Here is a 12642-nt window from a genome sequence, read left to right on the forward strand (position 1 = left end):
ACTGGGGGCTCTCTGAAATGAAATCATCAAATGGTGCAATGCTGGCCAGAATTGAAATGGTGTGGGGGCTCTCTGAAATGAGACCAGGTGAAATGGTGCAATGCTGGCCTGAAATGAAACGGTGTAGGGGCTCTCTGAAATGAGACCAGGTGAAATGGTGCAATGCTGGCCAGAAATGAAATGGACTGGGGGCTCTCTGAAATGAAATGATCAAATGGTGCAATGCTGGCCTGAAATGAAACGGTATGGGGGCTCTCTGAAATGAGACCAGGTGAAATGGTGCAATGCTGGCCAGAAATGAAACGGAGTGGGGCTCTCTGAAATGAAATGATCAAATGGTGCAATGCTGGCCAGAAATGAAACAGTATGGGGGCTCTGTGAAATGAAATGATCAAATGGTGCAATGCTGGCCTGAAATGAAATGGTATGGGGGCTCTCTGAAATGAAATGATCAAATGGTGCAATGCTGGCCTGAAATGAAATGGACTGGGGGCTCTCTGAAATGAAATGATCAAATGGTGCAATGCTGGCCTGAAATGAAATGGACTGGGGGCTCTCTGAAATGAAATGATCAAATGGTGCAATGCTGGCCTGAAATGAAATGGACTGGGGGCTCTCTGAAATGAAATGATCAAATGGTGCAATGCTGGCCTGAAATGAAACGGTATGGGGGCTCTCTGAAATGAAATGATCAAATGGTGCAATGCTGGCCTGAAATGAAACGGTATGGGGGCTCTCTGAAATGAAATGATCAAATGGTGCAATGCTGGCCTGAAATGAAATGGACTGGGGGCTCTCTGAAATGAAATGATCAAATGGTGCAATGCTGGTCTGAAATGAAACGGTGTGGGGGCTCTCTGAAATGAAATGATCAAATGGTGCAATGCTGGCCAGAAATGAAACGGTATGGGGGCTCTCTGAAATGAAATGATCAAATGGTGCAATGCTGGCCTGAAATGAAATGGACTGGGGGCTCTCTGAAATGAGACCAGGTGAAATGGTGCAATGCTGGCCAGAAATGAAACGGTATGGGGGCTCTCTGAAATGAAATGATCAAATGGTGTAATGCTGGCCAGAAATGAAATGGACTGGGGGCTCTCTGAAATGAAATGATCAAATGGTGCAATGCTGGCCTGAAATGAAATGGACTGGGGGCACTCTGAAATGAGACCAGGTGAAATGGTGCAATGCTGGCCAGAAATGAAACGGTATGGGGGCTCTCTGAAATGAAATGATCAAATGGTGCAATGCTGGCCAGAAATGAAACGGTATGGGGGCTCTCTGAAATGAAATGATCAAATGGTGCAATGCTGGCCAGAAATGAAACGGTATCAGGGCTCTCTGAAATGAAATGATCAAATGGTGCAATGCTGGCCAGAAATGAAACGGTATGGGGGCTCTCTGAAATGAAATGATCAAATGGTGCAATGCTGGCCTGAAATGAAATGGACTGGGGGCACTCTGAAATGAGACCAGGTGAAATGGTGCAATGCTGGCCAGAAATGAAACGGTATGGGGGCTCTCTGAAATGAAATGATCAAATGGTGCAATGCTGGCCTGAAATGAAACGGTATGGGGGCTCTCTGAAATGAAATGATCAAATGGTGTAATGCTGGCCAGAAATGAAACGGTATGGGGGCTCTCTGAAATGAAATGATCAAATGGTGCAATGCTGGCCTGAAATGAAATGGACTGGGGGCACTCTGAAATGAGACCAGGTGAAATGGTGCAATGCTGGGCAGAAATGAAACGGTATGGGGGCTCTCTGAAATGAGACCAGGTGAAATGGTGCAATGCTGGCCAGAAATGAAACGGTATGGGGGCTCTCTGAAATGAAATGATCAAATGGTGTAATGCTGGCCTGAAATGAAATGGACTGGGGGCTCTCTGAAATGAGACCAGGTGAAATGGTGCAATGCTGGCCAGAAATGGAACGGTATGGGGTCTCTCTGAAATGAGACCAGGTGAAATGGTGCAATGCTGGCCTGAAATGAAATGGACTGGGGGCTCTCTGAAATGAAATGATCAAATGGTGTAATGCTGGCCTGAAATGAAATGGACTGGGGGCTCTCTGAAATGAGACCAGGTGAAATGGTGCAATGCTGGCCAGAAATAAAACGGTATGGGGGCTCTCTGAAATGAAATGATCAAATGGTGTAATGCTGGCCTGAAATGAAATGGACTGGGGGCTCTCCGAAATGAAATGATCAAATGGTGCAATGCTGGCCAGAAATGAAACGGTATGGGGGCTCTCTGAAATGAAATGATCAAATGGTGCAATGCTGGCCAGAAATGAAACGGTATCAGGGCTCTCTGAAATGAAATGATCAAATGGTGCAATGCTGGCCAGAAATGAAACGGTATGGGGGCTCTCTGAAATGAAATGATCAAATGGTGCAATGCTGGCCTGAAATGAAATGGACTGGGGGCTCTCTGAAATGAAATGATCAAATGGTGCAATGCTGGCCAGAAATGGAACGGTATGGGGGCTCTCTGAAATGAAATGATCAAATGGTGCAATGCTGGCCAGAAATGGAACGGTATGGGGGCTCTCTGAAATGAGACCAGGTGAAATGGTGCAATGCTGGCCTGAAATGAAACGGTATGGGGGCTCTCTGAAATGAAATGATCAAATGGTGCAATGCTGGCCAGAAATGAAACGGTATGGGGGCTCTCTGAAATGAAATGATCAAATGGTGCAATGCTGGCCAGAAATGAAACGGTATCAGGGCTCTCTGAAATGAAATGATCAAATGGTGCAATGCTGGCCAGAAATGAAACGGTATGGGGGCTCTCTGAAATGAAATGATCAAATGGTGCAATGCTGGCCTGAAATGAAATGGACTGGGGGCTCTCTGAAATGAAATGATCAAATGGTGCAATGCTGGCCAGAAATGAAACGGTATCAGGGCTCTCTGAAATGAAATGATCAAATGGTGCAATGCTGGCCAGAAATGAAATGGACTGGGGGCTCTCTGAAATGAGACCAGGTGAAATGGTGCAATGCTGGCCAGAAATGAAACGGTATGGGGGCTCTCTGAAATGAGACCAGGTGAAATGGTGCAATGCTGGCCAGAAATGAAACGGTATGGGGGCTCTCTGAAATGAGACCAGGTGAAATGGTGCAATGCTGGCCAGAAATGAAACGGTATGGGGGCTCTCTGAAATGAGACCAGGTGAAATGGTGCAATGCTGGCCAGAAATGAAACGGTATGGGGGCTCTCTGAAATGAAATGATCAAATGGTGTAATGCTGGCCTGAAATGAAATGGACTGGGGGCACTCTGAAATGAAATGATCAAATGGTGCAATGCTGGCCTGAAATGAAATGGACTGGGGGCTCTCTGAAATGAAATGATCAAATGGTGCAATGCTGGCCAGAAATGAAACGGTATGGGGGCTCTCTGAAATGAAATGATCAAATGGTGCAATGCTGGCCAGAAATGAAACGGTATCAGGGCTCTCTGAAATGAAATGATCAAATGGTGCAATGCTGGCCAGAAATGAAACGGTATGGGGGCTCTCTGAAATGAAATGATCAAATGGTGCAATGCTGGCCAGAAATGAAACGGTATCAGGGCTCTCTGAAATGAAATGATCAAATGGTGCAATGCTGGCCAGAAATGAAACGGTATGGGGGCTCTCTGAAATGAAATGATCAAATGGTGCAATGCTGGCCTGAAATGAAATGGACTGGGGGCTCTCTGAAATGAAATGATCAAATGGTGCAATGCTGGCCAGAAATGAAACGGTATCAGGGCTCTCTGAAATGAAATGATCAAATGGTGCAATGCTGGCCTGAAATGAAATGGACTGGGGGCTCTCTGAAATGAGACCAGGTGAAATGGTGCAATGCTGGCCAGAAATGAAACGGTATGGGGGCTCTCTGAAATGAGACCAGGTGAAATGGTGCAATGCTGGCCAGAAATGAAACGGTATGGGGGCTCTCTGAAATGAGACCAGGTGAAATGGTGCAATGCTGGCCAGAAATGAAACGGTATGGGGGCTCTCTGAAATGAGACCAGGTGAAATGGTGCAATGCTGGCCAGAAATGAAACGGTATGGGGGCTCTCTGAAATGAGACCAGGTGAAATGGTGCAATGCTGGCCAGAAATGAAACGGTATGGGGGCTCTCTGAAATGAAATGATCAAATGGTGCAATGCTGGCCTGAAATGAAATGGACTGGGGGCTCTCTGAAATGAAATGATCAAATGGTGCAATGCTGGCCTGAAATGAAATGGACTGGGGGCTCTCTGAAATGAGACCAGGTGAAATGGTGCAATGCTGGCCAGAAATGAAATGGACTGGGGGCTCTCTGAAATGAAATGATCAAATGGTGCAATGCTGGCCAGAAATGAAACGGTATGGGGGCTCTCTGAAATGAAATGATCAAATGGTGCAATGCTGGTCAGAAATGAAACGGTATCAGGGCTCTCTGAAATGAAATGATCAAATGGTGCAATGCTGGCCTGAAATGAAATGGACTGGGGGCTCTCTGAAATGAAATGATCAAATGGTGCAATGCTGGCCTGAAATGAAATGGACTGGGGGCTCTCTGAAATGAGACCAGGTGAAATGGTGCAATGCTGGCCAGAAATGAAACGGTATGGGGGCTCTCTGAAATGAAATGATCAAATGGTGCAATGCTGGCCAGAAATGAAACGGTATGGGGGCTCTCTGAAATGAAATGATCAAATGGTGCAATGCTGGCCAGAAATGAAACGGTATGGGGGCTCTCTGAAATGAAATGATCAAATGGTGCAATGCTGGCCAGAAATGAAATGGACTGGGGGCTCTCTGAAATGAAATGATCAAATGGTGCAATGCTGGCCTGAAATGAAATGGACTGGGGGCTCTCTGAAATGAGACCAGGTGAAATGGTGCAATGCTGGCCAGAAATGAAACGGTATCAGGGCTCTCTGAAATGAAATGATCAAATGGTGTAATGCTGGCCTGAAATGAAATGGTATGGGGGCTCTCTGAAATGAAATGATCAAATGGTGTAGTGCTGGTCTGAAATGAAATGGACTGGGGGCTCTCTGAAATGAAATGATCAAATGGTGTAATGCTGGCCTGAAATGAAACGGTATGGGGGCTCTCTGAAATGAAATGATCAAATGGTGTAATGCTGGCCTGAAATGAAACGGTATGGGGGCTCTCTGAAATGAAATGATCAAATGGTGTAATGCTGGTCTGAAATGAAATGGACTGGGGGCTCTCTGAAATGAAATGATCAAATGGTGTAATGCTGGCCTGAAATGAAACGGTATGGGGGCTCTCTGAAATGAAATGATCAAATGGTGTAATGCTGGCCTGAAATGAAACGGTATGGGGGCTCTCTGAAATGAAATGATCAAATGGTGCAATGCTGGCCAGAAATGAAACGGTATGGGGGCTCTCTGAAATGAAATGATCAAATGGTGCAATGCTGGCCTGAAATGAAATGGACTGGGGGCTCTCTGAAATGAAATGATCAAATGGTGCAATGCTGGCCTGAAATGAAATTGACTGGGGGCTCTCTGAAATGAGACCAGGTGAAATGGTGCAATGCTGGCCAGAAATGAAATGGACTGGGGGCTCTCTGAAATGAAATGATCAAATGGTGCAATGCTGGCCAGAAATGAAACGGTATGGGGGCTCTCTGAAATGAAATGATCAAATGGTGCAATGCTGGCCAGAAATGAAACGGTATCAGGGCTCTCTGAAATGAAATGATCAAATGGTGCAATGCTGGCCTGAAATGAAATGGACTGGGGGCTCTCTGAAATGGAATGATCAAATGGTGCAATGCTGGCCTGAAATGAAATGGACTGGGGGCTCTCTGAAATGAGACCAGGTGAAATGGTGCAATGCTGGCCAGAAATGAAACGGTATCAGGGCTCTCTGAAATGAAATGATCAAATGGTGTAATGCTGGCCTGAAATGAAACGGTATGGGGGCTCTCTGAAATGAAATGATCAAATGGTGTAATGCTGGCCTGAAATGAAACGGTATGGGGGCTCTCTGAAATGAAATGATCAAATGGTGCAATGCTGGCCAGAAATGAAACGGTATGGGGGCTCTCTGAAATGAAATGATCAAATGGTGCAATGCTGGCCTGAAATGAAATGGACTGGGGGCTCTCTGAAATGAAATGATCAAATGGTGCAATGCTGGCCTGAAATGAAATGGACTGGGGGCTCTCTGAAATGAGACCAGGTGAAATGGTGCAATGCTGGCCAGAAATGAAATGGACTGGGGGCTCTCTGAAATGAAATGATCAAATGGTGCAATGCTGGCCAGAAATGAAACGGTATGGGGGCTCTCTGAAATGAAATGATCAAATGGTGCAATGCTGGCCAGAAATGAAACGGTATCAGGGCTCTCTGAAATGAAATGATCAAATGGTGCAATGCTGGCCTGAAATGAAATGGACTGGGGGCTCTCTGAAATGGAATGATCAAATGGTGCAATGCTGGCCTGAAATGAAATGGACTGGGGGCTCTCTGAAATGAGACCAGGTGAAATGGTGCAATGCTGGCCAGAAATGAAACGGTATCAGGGCTCTCTGAAATGAAATGATCAAATGGTGCAATGCTGGCCAGAAATGAAACGGTATCAGGGCTCTCTGAAATGAGACCAGGTGAAATGGTGCAATGCTGGCCAGAAATGAAACGGTATGGGGGCTCTCTGAAATGAAATGATCAAATGGTGCAATGCTGGCCTGAAATGAAATGGACTGGGGGCACTCTGAAATGAAATGATCAAATGGTGCAATGCTGGCCTGAAATGAAATGGACTGGGGGCTCTCTGAAATGAAATGATCAAATGGTGCAATGCTGGCCAGAAATGAAACGGTATGGGGGCTCTCTGAAATGAAATGATCAAATGGTGCAATGCTGGCCAGAAATGAAATGGACTGGGGGCTCTCTGAAATGTAATGATCAAATGGTGCAATGCTGGCCAGAAATGAAACGGTATCAGGGCTCTCTGAAATGAGACCAGGTGAAATGGTGCAATGCTGGCCAGAAATGAAACGGTATCAGGGCTCTCTGAAATGAAATGATCAAATGGTGCAATGCTGGCCAGAAATGAAACGGTATGGGGGCTCTCTGAAATGAAATGATCAAATGGTGTAATGCTGGCCTGAAATGAAACGGTATGGGGGCTCTCTGAAATGAAATGATCAAATGGTGCAATGCTGGCCTGAAATGAAATGGACTGGGGGCACTCTGAAATGAGACCAGGTGAAATGGTGCAATGCTGGCCAGAAATGAAACGGTATCAGGGCTCTCTGAAATGAAATGATCAAATGGTGCAATGCTGGCCAGAAATGAAACGGTATGGGGGCTCTCTGAAATGAAATGATCAAATGGTGTAATGCTGGCCTGAAATGAAACGGTATGGGGGCTCTCTGAAATGAAATGATCAAATGGTGCAATGCTGGCCTGAAATGAAATGGACTGGGGGCACTCTGAAATGAGACCAGGTGAAATGGTGCAATGCTGGCCAGAAATGAAACGGTATCAGGGCTCTCTGAAATGAAATGATCAAATGGTGCAATGCTGGCCTGAAATGAAACGGTATGGGGGCTCTCTGAAATGAAATGATCAAATGGTGTAATGCTGGCCTGAAATGAAACGGTATGGGGGCTCTCTGAAATGAAATGATCAAATGGTGCAATGCTGGCCTGAAATGAAATGGACTGGGGGCTCTCTGAAATGAAATGATCAAATGGTGCAATGCTGGCCAGAAATGAAATGGACTGGGGGCTCTCTGAAATGAAATGATCAAATGGTGCAATGCTGGCCTGAAATGAAATGGACTGGGGGCACTCTGAAATGAGACCAGGTGAAATGGTGCAATGCTGGCCAGAAATGAAACGGTATCAGGGCTCTCTGAAATGAAATGATCAAATGGTGCAATGCTGGCCTGAAATGAAACGGTATGGGGGCTCTCTGAAATGAAATGATCAAATGGTGTAATGCTGGCCTGAAATGAAACGGTATGGGGGCTCTCTGAAATGAAATGATCAAATGGTGCAATGCTGGCCTGAAATGAAATGGACTGGGGGCTCTCTGAAATGAAATGATCAAATGGTGCAATGCTGGCCTGAAATGAAATGGACTGGGGGCACTCTGAAATGAGACCAGGTGAAATGGTGCAATGCTGGCCAGAAATGAAACGGTATCAGGGCTCTCTGAAATGAAATGATCAAATGGTGCAATGCTGGCCTGAAATGAAACGGTATGGGGGCTCTCTGAAATGAAATGATCAAATGGTGTAATGCTGGCCTGAAATGAAACGGTATGGGGGCTCTCTGAAATGAAATGATCAAATGGTGCAATGCTGGCCTGAAATGAAATGGACTGGGGGCTCTCTGAAATGAAATGATCAAATGGTGCAATGCTGGCCAGAAATGAAATGGACTGGGGGCTCTCTGAAATGAAATGATCAAATGGTGCAATGCTGGCCAGAAATGAAACGGTATGGGGGCTCTCTGAAATGAAATGATCAAATGGTGCAATGCTGGCCAGAAATGAAACGGTATCAGGGCTCTCTGAAATGAGACCAGGTGAAATGGTGCAATGCTGGCCAGAAATGAAACGGTATCAGGGCTCTCTGAAATGAAATGATCAAATGGTGCAATGCTGGCCAGAAATGAAACGGTATGGGGGCTCTCTGAAATGAAATGATCAAATGGTGCAATGCTGGCCAGAAATGAAACGGTATCAGGGCTCTCTGAAATGAGACCAGGTGAAATGGTGCAATGCTGGCCAGAAATGAAACGGTATCAGGGCTCTCTGAAATGAAATGATCAAATGGTGCAATGCTGGCCTGAAATGAAATGGACTGGGGGCACTCTGAAATGAGACCAGGTGAAATGGTGCAATGCTGGCCAGAAATGAAACGGTATCAGGGCTCTCTGAAATGAAATGATCAAATGGTGCAATGCTGGCCTGAAATGAAATGGACTGGGGGCACTCTGAAATGAGACCAGGTGAAATGGTGCAATGCTGGCCAGAAATGAAACGGTATCAGGGCTCTCTGAAATGAAATGATCAAATGGTGCAATGCTGGCCAGAAATGAAACGGTATCAGGGCTCTCTGAAATGAGACCAGGTGAAATGGTGCAATGCTGGCCAGAAATGAAACGGTATCAGGGCTCTCTGAAATGAAATGATCAAATGGTGCAATGCTGGCCTGAAATGAAATGGACTGGGGGCTCTCTGAAATGAAATGATCAAATGGTGCAATGCTGGCCTGAAATGAAACGGTATGGGGGCTCTCTGAAATGAAATGATCAAATGGTGCAATGCTGGCCAGAAATGAAACGGTATGGGGGCTCTCTGAAATGAAATGATCAAATGGTGCAATGCTGGCCAGAAATGAAACGGTATGGGGGCTCTCTGAAATGAAATGATCAAATGGTGCAATGCTGGCCTGAAATGAAATGGACTGGGGGCTCTCTGAAATGAAATGATCAAATGGTGCAATGCTGGCCTGAAATGAAACGGTATGGGGGCTCTCTGAAATGAAATGATCAAATGGTGCAATGCTGGCCTGAAATGAAACGGTATGGGGGCTCTCTGAAATGAAATGATCAAATGGTGCAATGCTGGCCAGAAATGAAATGGACTGGGGGCTCTCTGAAATGAAATGATCAAATGGTGCAATGCTGGCCTGAAATGAAACGGTATGGGGGCTCTCTGAAATGAAATGATCAAATGGTGCAATGCTGGCCTGAAATGAAATGGACTGGGGGCTCTCTGAAATGAAATGATCAAATGGTGCAATGCTGGCCAGAAATGAAACGGACTGGGGGCTCTCTGAAATGAAATGATCAAATGGTGCAATGCTGGCCTGAAATGAAACGGTATGGGGGCTCTCTGAAATGAAATGATCAAATGGTGCAATGCTGGCCTGAAATGAAATGGACTGGGGGCTCTCTGAAATGAAATGATCAAATGGTGCAATGCTGGCCTGAAATGAAATGGACTGGGGGCACTCTGAAATGAGACCAGGTGAAATGGTGCAATGCTGGCCAGAAATGAAACGGTATCAGGGCTCTCTGAAATGAAATGATCAAATGGTGCAATGCTGGCCTGAAATGAAACGGTATGGGGGCTCTCTGAAATGAAATGATCAAATGGTGTAATGCTGGCCTGAAATGAAACGGTATGGGGGCTCTCTGAAATGAAATGATCAAATGGTGCAATGCTGGCCTGAAATGAAACGGTATGGGGGCTCTCTGAAATGAAATGATCAAATGGTGCAATGCTGGCCTGAAATGAAATGGACGGGGGGCTCTCTGAAATGAAATGATCAAATGGTGCAATGCTGGCCAGAAATGAAACGGACTGGGGGCTCTCTGAAATGAAATGATCAAATGGTGCAATGCTGGCCTGAAATGAAACGGTATGGGGGCTCTCTGAAATGAAATGATCAAATGGTGCAATGCTGGCCTGAAATGAAATGGACTGGGGGCTCTCTGAAATGAAATGATCAAATGGTGCAATGCTGGCCTGAAATGAAATGGACTGGGGGCACTCTGAAATGAGACCAGGTGAAATGGTGCAATGCTGGCCAGAAATGAAACGGTATCAGGGCTCTCTGAAATGAAATGATCAAATGGTGCAATGCTGGCCTGAAATGAAACGGTATGGGGGCTCTCTGAAATGAAATGATCAAATGGTGTAATGCTGGCCTGAAATGAAACGGTATGGGGGCTCTCTGAAATGAAATGATCAAATGGTGCAATGCTGGCCAGAAATGAAATGGACTGGGGGCTCTCTGAAATGAAATGATCAAATGGTGCAATGCTGGCCAGAAATGAAACGGTATGGGGGCTCTCTGAAATGAAATGATCAAATGGTGCAATGCTGGCCAGAAATGAAACGGTATCAGGGCTCTCTGAAATGAGACCAGGTGAAATGGTGCAATGCTGGCCAGAAATGAAACGGTATCAGGGCTCTCTGAAATGAAATGATCAAATGGTGCAATGCTGGCCAGAAATGAAACGGTATGGGGGCTCTCTGAAATGAAATGATCAAATGGTGCAATGCTGGCCAGAAATGAAACGGTATGGGGGCTCTCTGAAATGAAATGATCAAATGGTGCAATGCTGGCCTGAAATGAAATGGACTGGGGGCTCTCTGAAATGAAATGATCAAATGGTGCAATGCTGGCCAGAAATGAAACGGACTGGGGGCTCTCTGAAATGAAATGATCAAATGGTGCAATGCTGGCCTGAAATGAAACGGTATGGGGGCTCTCTGAAATGAAATGATCAAATGGTGCAATGCTGGCCTGAAATGAAATGGACTGGGGGCTCTCTGAAATGAAATGATCAAATGGTGCAATGCTGGCCTGAAATGAAATGGACTGGGGGCTCTCTGAAATGGAATGATCAAATGGTGCAATGCTGGCCAGAAATGAAACGGTATGGGGGCTCTCTGAAATGAAATGATCAAATGGTGCAATGCTGGCCAGAAATGAAACGGTATGGGGGCTCTCTGAAATGAAATGATCAAATGGTGCAATGCTGGCCTGAAATGAAATGGACTGGGGGCTCTCTGAAATGAAATGATCAAATGGTGCAATGCTGGCCTGAAATGAAACGGTATGGGGGCTCTCTGAAATGAAATGATCAAATGGTGCAATGCTGGCCAGAAATGAAACGGTATCAGGGCTCTCTGAAATGAGACCAGGTGAAATGGTGCAATGCTGGCCAGAAATGAAACGGTATGGGGGCTCTCTGAAATGAAATGATCAAATGGTGCAATGCTGGCCAGAAATGAAACGGTATGGGGGCTCTCTGAAATGAAATGATCAAATGGTGCAATGCTGGCCTGAAATGAAATGGACTGGGGGCACTCTGAAATGAGACCAGGTGAAATGGTGCAATGCTGGCCTGAAATGAAACGGTATCAGGGCTCTCTGAAATGAAATGATCAAATGGTGCAATGCTGGCCAGAAATGAAACGGTATCAGGGCTCTCTGAAATGAAATGATCAAATGGTGCAATGCTGGCCAGAAATGAAACGGTATCAGGGCTCTCTGAAATGAGACCAGGTGAAATGGTGCAATGCTGGCCAGAAATGAAACGGTATGGGGGCTCTCTGAAATGAAATGATCAAATGGTGCAATGCTGGCCTGAAATGAAATGGACTGGGGGCTCTCTGAAATGAAATGATCAAATGGTGCAATGCTGGCCTGAAATGAAACGGTATCAGGGCTCTCTGAAATGAGACCAGGTGAAATGGTGCAATGCTGGCCAGAAATGAAACGGTATCAGGGCTCTCTGAAATGAAATGATCAAATGGTGCAATGCTGGCCAGAAATGAAACGGTATCAGGGCTCTCTGAAATGAAATGATCAAATGGTGCAATGCTGGCCAGAAATGAAACGGTATGGGGGCTCTCTGAAATGAAATGATCAAATGGTGCAATGCTGGCCAGAAATGAAACGGTATCAGGGCTCTCTGAAATGAGACCAGGTGAAATGGTGCAATGCTGGCCAGAAATGAAACGGTATCAGGGCTCTCTGAAATGAAATGATCAAATGGTGCAATGCTGGCCAGAAATGAAACGGTATGGGGGCTCTCTGAAATGAAATGATCAAATGGTGCAATGCTGGCCAGAAATGAAACGGTATGGGGGC

This window comes from Melanerpes formicivorus, unplaced genomic scaffold (genome assembly GCF_026170545.1).
Source record: "Melanerpes formicivorus ecotype bairdi unplaced genomic scaffold, bMelFor1.0.p_v2 SCAF_37, whole genome shotgun sequence".
NCBI lineage: Eukaryota > Metazoa > Chordata > Aves > Piciformes > Picidae > Melanerpes > Melanerpes formicivorus.